General features: G+C 44.4%; 1 long non-coding RNA gene across 11 annotated transcripts; it reads right to left on the bottom strand.

The window, feature by feature from the left end:
• Positions 1-3,096: 3,096 nt before the first annotated feature.
• On the bottom strand, positions 3,097-8,591 carry LOC123111025 (uncharacterized). Of its 11 annotated transcripts, XR_006454051.1 has the most exons (8): positions 7,795-8,589; positions 7,640-7,702; positions 7,483-7,561; positions 5,888-7,380; positions 4,763-4,891; positions 4,537-4,687; positions 4,165-4,304; positions 3,097-3,405 (listed from the first exon to the last, which is right to left on the bottom strand). It is a non-coding gene; the product is annotated as an uncharacterized lncRNA (long non-coding RNA). The 11 variants fall into 11 exon arrangements; XR_006454052.1 differs by having other exon boundaries at positions 4,165-4,687; positions 4,763-4,938; positions 7,795-8,591; XR_006454049.1 differs by having other exon boundaries at positions 4,165-4,891; positions 5,888-6,573; positions 6,928-7,380; positions 7,795-8,590.
• Positions 8,592-11,524: the final 2,933 nt, after the last annotated feature.

The raw sequence follows: 11,524 nt of genomic DNA, 5'->3' as shown, positions 1-11,524 counted from the left end.
CACAATCAATGCGATGCAACAATATGATGCATGATAATGACATGGCAATATGAATGTGTTTTGGGCTAATGCATCTAGCAACAGGTTAAATGGGGCTGGTTTGAACACTAGGTTCAAATTCAAACTCCATATGTGAGAGTTTAAATGCCATTTAATTGATTTGTGCTAAACAGCAGCTATAAGTTGTTCTAACATGCATGAAAATGGTACAGATGGATTCCTTGAATTTTTCTGATAATTTTTCATATATAAATTATTTAATTTGGAGTTACGGTTGAATTTCTATGATTTTTAGAAGTTTGGGGTATTTTCTGAAATTTCCTGAATTAAAATAAATCCAGAAAATCAATTACTGCGTCAGCATGACGTTGGCATGACGCCAGCAGGTCAACAGGGGCTGGTCCGGGTCAAACCTGACCAGTAGGGCCCACTGGTCAGTGACTTAGGTGACTAACAGAGTTAATTAACTCTAACTAATCAAATTAATAGCCACGGGGCCCACTGTCAGTGTCAGCAGGGGTAATTAGTTTAACTAATTCAATTAGTACTAACCTAATTAACTAACAGGGCTGGGGCCCACCTGTCATTGAGTCAGGGGCGTCCAACTGGGGTCAAACCCGCAGGACTTGGTCCACGGCTCGTCGCCGATGAAGCCCGAGACGGCGGAGGGGGTCAGAATTCCTCCTCCGGCGACCAAATGGCCGGCGGAGGGCATCTACGTGACGCTGAAGATCCCGCGCGTTGAGTGGGGCAGTTAGTTATGTCGGGGGCGATCTATATCGACGGCGGCGAGCTCAAAGGCGGCGGCCGGAGTTCGGGCAATCTCGGGGTGGCGTTACAGAGCACGGGAGGAGGCGTTGTGGGTGTCTACGGGTTCATACGATCGTGTTGAGCATGATGGTGGGCTCGGGAACGAGCTGCGGTGGCTATGGCCACGGTCACGCCATGGCCGGCGGCGAGAAGCTCTCAGCCGCGGTGGGAGATGGGGCTAGGGGGCGAGAACGGAGGGGGCGAGCACAGGAGAAGCAGCGGAGGCTCACAGCGGATCCATTCGAGGCGGAGACGAGGCCGGGGACGGTCCGGAGCCGACGAATCGGGCGACGGCGACCGGCGGGTCCGAGGAGGGGAAAAACGTCGGGGCGGCGCTTCGGGGGCTTCTGGAGGGGCGTGGCTCGGTGAGGTGGTTCGAGGACGGAGTGGCGGAGCTTGTGGGCTAGTCGGGGAAGCGAGGGAGGCCCGGTGGCCGTGGTGGCAGTGGACGGCGGCGACGAGCTCCGCTCGGGCTGCGCGAGAGGGAGAGAGCAGAGAAGGGGGAAGGGGGCGGGAGAGAGTGAGAGAGGGGTCGAGGGGGTTCGGCATCTCCGTGGCGTCGTCTAGGCGCATCGGAGAGGGGCCAGGCAGACAGGGAGGGAGGAGGTGGCCGGCGCGGCCGTGCGCGCGAGCACGCAGCTGCTTCGGGGCGAGGGGAGGAAGACGACGGAGAGGCTGCAGTGGTGGGCTGGGCCGCACAGGAGCTGGGCCGGCTGGGCTAAGAGGTGAGCGCCAGGTAGTTCTTCTGCTCTTTTTTTATATTTCTGTTTTGTTTTATTTTTAAATTTATTTTGCCATTGTTTTGAATTTAAAAATAATTCAAACAATGCCAAAAACTCCTCTGAATATTTTTATTTTGCTAGATGGACTTTTCAAAAAGCTCATAAAATATTTCAGGGGTATTTGAAATTATATTCTAATTATATGAATATAATTCAAATTCAAATAGCTAATGATTTAAATTCAAAGTCCCAAAAATAAATCCTTAAAGATGTTCAATATTTTGGTTGGGACCAGAACCCTTGCCAAAAATTATCAAACATTTAAGAAGAGCATTTTGAAACAATGAATGAGATTTTAGGGTTTTTTGCCCTTCTTTTATTTAGGGTTTTGAGGCTTCCAAATTTCCTCAGTTCAAGTTTCAAAATTTAAACATGATGCAAACACTAGGCAGCACCAGAAGCTAGGGATGTGACATCCTGTCTTATCTTGTACTTCAAGTTGGTCTTTGTACTCATATATATATGCCTACGAGGCTCAAACAATACAACAACTATTCCACCAATCCTTTATATTCCTTCTCACACTTACATTTATTTAAATGTATAGGCGTGTACGTGCGCTTGAAAGAATTAAAGAGTATGTCTGTGTGCATACAATATTTTTATGAAAGTAGAATAGTTCGCAATACAATGTTGGTACTGCTTATAACATGAAGCTACATACTCTGAAATCCGTTAAAACTCGAGACAAATAAGGTTAGAATTCTCCAATTATAAGTATGTATGTGTTATTTGTTTGCGTGGGTAAGTATGCAAGTCATGCTTATAACCATTAGTATGATTTATACTCTTTGATATACATTGACATTTGAAATTTTGTGTCTAATAATTTTGATTTAAAAATGGTTAGCCCTGCGTATGAAAACAGTGTAATGTTTTAGATATCCGATATCTCATTTTTTTTAAAACATAGACTTTGGATGTCATTTTAATAAGGAAACCTATAGAACAGACATGGGACACCATATCTGCTATTCACATAATCCATCGGATCAATTTCATCGTAATCTATCTTATCATACATGCATAAATAGCTTTATTTTCAAGTCATCAGATATTGATCATGCATTACAGTAATTTTATTTTACTTTTTAAAATAGATACTATGTCTTTTTTTAAGTCAGCAGTTATTTTTCTTCATTCAAGAATGATCACTTATAAACCGAGGCGTATGACTTTCAAAAAGGAAAAAAAAAACCTTTTTGAATATGACCGCCCGTGGACTCATCTGATAACCGGTCGCCAATAAGCTTCCAAGTGCGAGAATTACATGTGAACTCCCTAGATTATTATTGCAAAAATACCTCCTAGAACTTTCCTTTTTTTTAGCGATCAAGACAGCAGGAGAGGCTCCTACTGACAGAATTTCATTAATACTAGTGGACCCATTGCGCCAAATGGCACAAAGACCTGCTGATTACATGTTAGCGATGAAAAGAAATTCATGGTTTAGTTGATTTTGTTACGGGCAAGCACATATGGCAACAAATTTAATCTCTCTTAGTTGAGGAAAGCGGGGGCTTGCTATCTACAATAGATGTATATACACATAAACCACTGTGCCCAGTTCTTAATAAGAGTGGTCAATTACATCATATAGTGATTTGGATATAATAGAAGAGATAGAATACAATAACACAGACGAAAATCGACAAGACTAATTTAACAAAAAGTGTCTTTCCCTGTAAACATAAAATGGTTGAAAGTTATTCATCTTGTTCATGAGCCCTTTCTTCACTGGTCACTGGCGTGGGTGTTATCCCATGCTTCCGTGAAACAATGCTCTCCTTTGGACATGTAACATAAGAACCATCTGCTAAAAAAACAAAAGATTAATGCATTTTCCTGACTACATGTGTTAAACCATCAAAGTAAACAATTCTGGATTTGTATGGGTACAAGCATAGAAGAAATAAAACTCCACATTCATCATGGCTTAGTTGCATCGTTGCACACTATTGCATTAATAACCATATACACAGCTTCACCCGCAAAAAAAACATATACACAGTTCTTATCCCATTCACGAATTTTCTTAAGAGCCACATCGTAATTCAATCACATTTTTATATCCTGCTTCGAATCATGCTACTATAAATAACAAAGGGGACATCTCCTAGCAAGAATATCAATACATGTATAGAAATTAAAGTAACAAATGTAGATATGGCCATGGACAAATCAGTGACATATCTTCATCCCGGAGTGCACTCTATGTATAGCCATATACGCATTTTCATTTCCAGGGTACATCATAGATATATGAAAATAAATTGTAATGCATATTTTGTTGGCATCACATACTTGGACATGATACTCAGTCTTTGGTAATTCTAAATCTCTTACCATAGCATCCAGTATAATTCTACAAGGAACTTTGAGTACTGCTAGAGCACTCTATGGTTTTCAATGACACGAGATAATAGTTTTATTTAGTTTCTAATAGCACAGAAGCACTATCGACCAACTAAAAGCCTATTGCACATTGCACTGATCTTGCATAGCTAAGCAGGAAGAAAACAACAGAAATCAAGACTGGAGGGGGGAGAAAGATTGGACGAAGAGGCCATACCTGTGATGATTCCTCTACTCCATATGGAAGCCATCATCGTACGCCGCCGCTTCCATGAGCCACCAGGGAAAGAGGAGGCGTGCGTATGTGAGCCGGCCAAATCCGGCTGATGCTTCCATGGAGACTCGAATTATCACACACTGCTGAGTTTAATGTAAGAAAAAAACTTCTAAGCTAAATAGGTGTAATGCTCCCTGAGATAAGATATGTAGCTACATTCTATCTGCAGACCACTGCCTTGATTCCTGAATCACATTAATCAAGATGATAGTGCCAGCAGAAAACTACTAATGTTAATCACTTGAAGATAGGACAGAAGAATAATTTATCTCTTGGCAAGTTTGAAAAATACAGTATGCCAAGATCATGTACCTCGATCAAGGGCTCTGATATGTTAACATTAAGCTGATTGCTTGAATTTAGCAACACACAGTACTGGGAGATACATCCAGTGCATGATCAACACATTTCAAAGTATATTTAACTAAATATATGAGGGCTCTATGAAAGGCTCCCACATAACCTACACACATATAAATTGTTATCCCTTTACCATAAAAAACATGATACATCAGACAGCAAGGAAGCATAACTTTACCTTGTCGATGTTGTTGTAATTTATCAGAAAGTCAACAAAAGCAGAAACTTCAATCTCAACGCCCATTTGACAAAATTGCAGTGACGAGTTCTTCACCAAGATCTCTATAACAGGCCCATGACTGCTCCACTGTCAAGAAAGCATTACCAGAAACCAGAATTAGCCAAATGTTGAATCTGAAAAAGAGGATACGCCAATCAATATATTTGAGTACCAAAAAAAGGACATGTAGACATAAAACAACTGTTGTCTGATCAATTAAAAAATGGATGATTTTTTTGTTAGGTACAAGTAAACTTAAAAGTCATCTTACAGATTTAGTTGCAAGGTTGATCAAGCAAAGCGAATGATCCATTACTGCTGAAGGTACATAATAGTGTTTGGATGGCACCAGCTAATGTTTCATTCTATGATATTTTTTACATTATTCAGCTCGCTTCAATACTTCATAGTGCTCCTTTCTTAAAAGCAATATATCTTCATTTCAACATTACCATAGAAAATATCCTATCAAAACATGCTCGGCACATATCAGAAACCACACATATATCTTTATTTGATCATGGAAAAAGATAAAACACACATGAGCATGTAGTTAAGTGAGTTATATAGATGTGAACATATCAAATACTTGTTTTCATGAATATATTGAAGTATCACAGTCCTATACTTTCTTTTGCTGGAAATCACAGTCCTATACTAAAAGGCTGATCTACAAATAAGTAAATAAATTATTTCTTTCTTATACATCATATCAATGTACAGAATCCCAGCCTGAATAAAAATTCTCAGATATGTGCATTGATCTTTTTTGCTGTTATTATCCTAGTAGGAGGCCTCTATCTCATCTTTTACTGTTCGTTTATACTTCAAAGTAAAATACTCGACATTGATCTTCACATATATATATACATGTCAATAATTATTTTTGGTCGAAAGTAGCATAATCTAAATGGTTGTTGGGTTATTCCGCTGGATTCGTATAATTTAGGTGATGACATACAGTCAAATATCATAAACTATGTACTATCATATTCACATTTATATTTTGCTAATGGCCACTACAAAAAACAAATTGTAACTCGCTAGTCTAAGCGATGTTGGTTCTTTTGTAGACATCTCTACCTTTTACATGGTTGTCCTTCATCTGTTCTGATTAAAACTGAACAAGATTGCTTTCTCCTTGTCATACTGAAGCTCGTCCATTCATTTTTTTCCAAGCTAAAGATAACCTGCAAATAAGAAACAACAGACAACTACAGAATCTGTTAGATCCCAAATTAGTTAATCAAATTTTAAAAGATCGGCAACTACCAATGTGACACTAATTTACTGTCAGGCAGGTTACATTCAACGAAAATGAATCTGGCCTTTAGTTGCTGGCCACATGGGGGTCGCTGGCCTCATGGGGCACAACTTTTGCGATTCCTGTGCTTAAACCCTGTCTGCAACCAGCAGCCATAGCCTGGAGGATCCATGACTCGTCTCCGCCTTTTTGGCCTACGCATGTCGAGGGTGGAGAAGACTGAGAAGCAAGTGATATTAAATCCCTCTATCCATGAAGCATATCAACATACACATCACAATGGGTAGGGATAATGAATAGAAAACTACAAAAGCTAAAACAAATTGTAAAATTTCATATGGGATACCACATGCATCGAACTGCAAATAGCAAGAAATCAAAGCAGAACCCGCCTCCTAGAGAAGAGCTTCAATAAACTTAAACTGTCATTCTATCAACTAATCTATACAGACGAGAACCTTCCGAAATGTCAGCCTCTCAGCCAAGACCCTGATGATATTCAGACCTTCACCAAAAGGAAGTAACTTCATCAGTCGTGACCTATGACACATATATTTCAAAATCAAAACCAAAAGAAGTAACTTCATGAGTTGTGACCTATGAGCAAGTATATATCTGAATAGCAGCTGAAAAGAAGACAATCTCTGAAGGTTCTTGCCATATGTATGCCGGCTAGACATCTTTGCTTCAAGCAAATCTTTTAGTGCTTTTATGTTTATGCATCTCAAATTCTTTCCATTTGCATCCCTTCTTCTGCTAGTTAATACAAACACCTAACTAAAATACATTTGGAAAGGTCTAGAGAGATCTCAGGAGAAATTCAATGATATTAGCAAAACTTTATGCATAGAGGAGGCACCTGTTTGTCACATGCAATTCTTATTACATCCAGTCCTTCATCCAGCACAGCAAGATGGATCCATATCCATAATTGGCATTGTAATGAACTGCGGTTTCTTTCAAAAACTTAGTCTGAGAATTGGACAAATACGCTTCTGTGTACAACAGAAAGAGTGAGCGCGGGGGGCATCGAGTTACCACGGCCTCCAAAACTGGTATAACAACGGAAACAAGAATACACATCCTGCTCACACGCATACACAAAATATAAGCAGCACGAGAAAGAACAACACACAACGCCCGACCATATCCGGAACATTTAAACGATCAGCATGACATACAGATATTTAAAAGATCACCAAGGCAGACATGACACAGAAGATACTGAAAGTATAACACACACATGTAGTAGAAAGGAAAGAAGAAAACCTTGATGAGTCGAACGACGCAGCGACAGAAGAGATCGTACAACCTGCGAAATACACACAAAAAAAAAAACCGGTCAGAGCACAACGACACATAGGCATGCAATGAAAACTCGCCGATCACAAAAGCAACAGAACGGCCTATTTACCCGAGGCAGCAAGCAGAAGCACGCTGGTTAAGCAGCAGGACGGACGATAAGAAGAAGCGCCAGCGACAGGAGAAGTAGGCTGAATCGTAGAACAAGCTTCAGCCCACACGCATTTCATCAAACATTCTATAGGCAAGCACAAGAGGAGTGTACTAACCTCAATGAGAAGGAGAGACGGACCCAGGGCTCGACGCAAGCGACAACAGGAAACCGTACCAAACTGCGCATGAACGAAACGAAGGCAAACATGCGAAATTAGCAGGACGAATCCAAAATAGCGGCGAAGAACATCCGAACGAGAGAAGGACGAACCTCAACCAGCGGCAACCATCGACCAGAGGAGGCCCATCAGAACAGAGCATGGGGCTGCCGCATCTCGGCCACCATGTGGCACGCCGAGGCAAAACATCCCGGTCCATCTCTCCTTTCCCGTCACAATTTCATTCATCTTTTAGAAGACTAACATGATTAGCACATCAACCGAGAAAATAAGAGGAACGATGAACATCACATGGAAAAAACAAGAATGATAAACATCACCTGAATAGGAGACGAGGTAGATCGATTGGCCTATTTGTCCTCGGCTGCCAGCAGCGTGGTCGGAGGGCGATTCTTCTCCTCTTCCATCTCGTTCTCCTCCCAGCCGGCAGCGGCGGCCCGGAGATCTTCGTCGACCACGCGCACGGCGCGGAACCGCTTGTCGTGGTGGGAGGCGGCGGGGCCATGGCAGCCGCCTGGACGAGGCCCTTGGCTCGGTCGCGGGACTCGCTGAAGGCGTCGAGGCAGCGGTGGAGGTCCACGAGCGCGCGGAACAGCTCGTTGTGGCGGGAGGCGGCGGGGCCGAGGCCGGCGGCGGCCACCTGGACGAGGCCCTCGGCTCGGTCGCAGGACTCGCTGAAGCGTCGACGCAGCAGTGGTGGTCCGTGAGCGCCACCGTGCACCCGGGCTCGCCGACGGCGACGGCCGCGGAGTCGACCATGGCGTCATAGGCGCCAGTCCATCTCTCTGTCCAAGTGCAGATGGAGGTGAGGCACGCACGATGCATCGAGTAGCTGCAGTCCATCTTCTGTCTCCAACTGCAAATGCAGACGAGACGCAACACCGCGCACGGGAAAGGCATACACGCGCACTAGACACAGAAGTACTAGCAGCCGACGAGCGGGACCAGAGCAGCGGCGGCCCACCCGTCATCGAGCTAGTACAAATGCGTATGCATAATCCGGGTGCACATGTGTCGACCCACCACTCTGCAGCTGACGCGGGACACAGCAACTCCCCACGACGCAGGACGCGGGAAGCGCGTGAGGAGCGCTGCGCCAGGCGCGGTTGACCGAGGTAACCAGAAAATACGCTATATACGAGAAATGAGCCACCACAGCTGATGAGCGGGACCGGGGGCAGCACTGGCCCACCCGTCATGAAGACAGCACAAGCGCGGGTGCAAAAGGCGGGTGCACATGTGCCGGCTAACCCTTCCGCGGCTCCCCCGCAACACAAAGCGCGCCCACGCGGCGCGGCAGGTTAGGCTGCGCATGCACCCAGAAAAAGACCACCCAGCCTATCGGATCGCTCTCGAGCCCACAGGTCATTGGCCGCGCCAAAACGACCGCGCGGTGAAAACGGCAGAGGTTGAATCACAGCGACGATCCAACGGCAGGCAACAAAGAAAAGACCACGTTGACCGGCCATCGAAGGAAGCCATCTAGGGAGCATCATGGAGCCGAGTTGCCCAACCTCATTAGGGCAAGGCCAACGCTCCAGGATGGACCGGTGCCCCAGCTGCCAAGTCGGCTTGGATAGTTGAACCTGAGAAAAAGATGCTGCTTGCAGCGCTAGACGGGATCCTGCAGAGGAGGTTGGTTCTCCCGTGAAAAAAGTGCAAGGCAGCCAATGGGAAAGCGTTGGAAAACACCATTGCTGAGCTCAACAGTACCTTGCTACCTTTTTGTACAGAGAAAAAGCTACCAAACCTGAGAACACTACTACTGCTTCCGTTGGATGAAGGTAGAACTAAACAGTAGCTTCAGTTACCTTTTATCTAGGTGGAGCATGGGGCACCAGTATAGTGATGCCACCATTGTACATGCCCTTACTGGTTTAAATGGGGTTACATGTTATAGTGAGGTCTCTTAGAGCATCTCTAGAGACCCCGCATCCCACCGACCCGCAAAAGCGTTTGCAGTTCGCGGAAAAACGCTTTGCGGGCCGGCGCGGACGGCCGCAGAGGCAAACCCAGCAAAACAGACCCTTATAAAATGATATTCGCGGAATATATTTTTTTACGGGTCGACTTTGCAGGGTCTGCTCTTGCGCCGCCGCCGCCGCCGCAAATATGAATACCACAATAAAAAAACAATCATCCACACTACAAAATAATTATTTAGAAAAAATATCAATACCAACACAATACAACAATCATCCACATTACAAATAATTATTCAAATCACCGGAACAAACTAAATGATGCAATATAAAATTTGTCCCGAATACAAACAACACATGAATTAAATAAAAATGAATAAAAATGAGTATGTTACTGTCCAGCCCTTTGCCAATAGTGCTCAATGAGATCGTCCTGAAGCTGAAAGTGGGTGTTTGCATTTTCAATCTCCTTGTATGTCTGAAAAAAAGCTCTAATGCAGTTTGGGTCTCTAGTTACACGGCTACCCACATCGTCGTAGAAGAACTCCAAGCTCAAGTCTCTCTCATCTTCGAGAATCATATTGTGAAGGATAACACAACATGCCATGATGTTTTTCAAGGTCTGTTTGTCCCAAAAACGAGCAGGACCACGAACAATGGCAAACCTAGATTGCAAAACCCCGAATGCTCTTTCAATTTCTTTTCGGGCTGCCTCTTGCACCCTTGCGGATTCACATTGTTTTATAGTTTTGGGTTCTTTGATGCTCTTGACAAATGTGCACCAAGGAGGGTATATACCATCTGCAACATAGTATCCTTCTATGTATTCATGCCCATTGATAGTGTAGTTGCAAGCAGGAGCATCACCATTAGCAAGTCTAGCAAACAAATGAGACCGTTGCAGCACATTGATATCATTAAGAGTGCCCGACATACCAAAAAAGCAATGCCAAATTCATAAATCCTCGGATGCTATAGCCTCTAGCATAATTGTTGCATCACGAGACTTGCCACAATACATTCCCTGCCATGCCTTCGGGCAATTTTTCCAAGTCCAATGCATACAATCAATGCTACCTAGCAGGCGAGGCCAATCTCTCCTTTCATTAGATGCCATCAATTTTTTTGGGTCATCCTTGTTGGGTGCCCAAAGATATTGAGGACCAAAGACACGGATGATCACTTTGGCAAACCTACGCACTGACTCAATTGTGGTATCTTCACCAACGCGAATGTACTCATCGGCATAGCCAATCGGAACGCCATATGCAATCACCCGCGTAGCTGCCTAGATTTTTTGACATGCACTAAATCCCTTCAAGCCCACGACATTTTTTCTTTGAGTAAAATACCGACAATTTGCCTCGCAAGCTTGAACAATTTTCACAAAGAGGGATCGGCACATTCAGTACCTTCTTCGGAAGAGGTGCGGTGGATATGTTGGATTCTCCGCGAAGTAGTCTTGCATCAACATCTCATTTCCGAGATGGAGATTCCTAGGAATGCAAAGACGCCCGATGTCGATCCTCGCCATCTCTTTCGGTTCTCGTCTTCGTGCTCCTTCACGGCAAGAGCCATCACCAACGTCTGCTGCCGATAGTTTGCAAGCAGCGTCTCAACATCTGAGTCGTCCGAATCGGACGAATCGTTGAGCAAAAACTTCTTGCATGGGCTCAATTCCATCTACATGAACAAAAATTGAATGTTGCGTCAACCAACTATGCATAGCGCTCGGCATAAAGCACAAGCAAACACTCACCGCGGCTCGTGGGGTGGGCGATCCTGGGCGGCGACTAGGGGCGGCTCGAGGGCGGTCGATCCCCGGCAGCGACGGCGACCAGGGGCGGCTCGTCTCGCCGGATCCGGGGGGCGGTGCAGCGTATCGGTGGTGGAGGGTGGG

This window comes from Triticum aestivum, chromosome 5B, assembly GCF_018294505.1.
Source record: "Triticum aestivum cultivar Chinese Spring chromosome 5B, IWGSC CS RefSeq v2.1, whole genome shotgun sequence".
Taxonomy (NCBI): Eukaryota; Viridiplantae; Streptophyta; class Magnoliopsida; order Poales; family Poaceae; genus Triticum; species Triticum aestivum.
The sequence above is the reverse complement of the archived record's forward strand: the minus strand, read 5'-3'. Positions and strand labels throughout refer to the sequence as shown.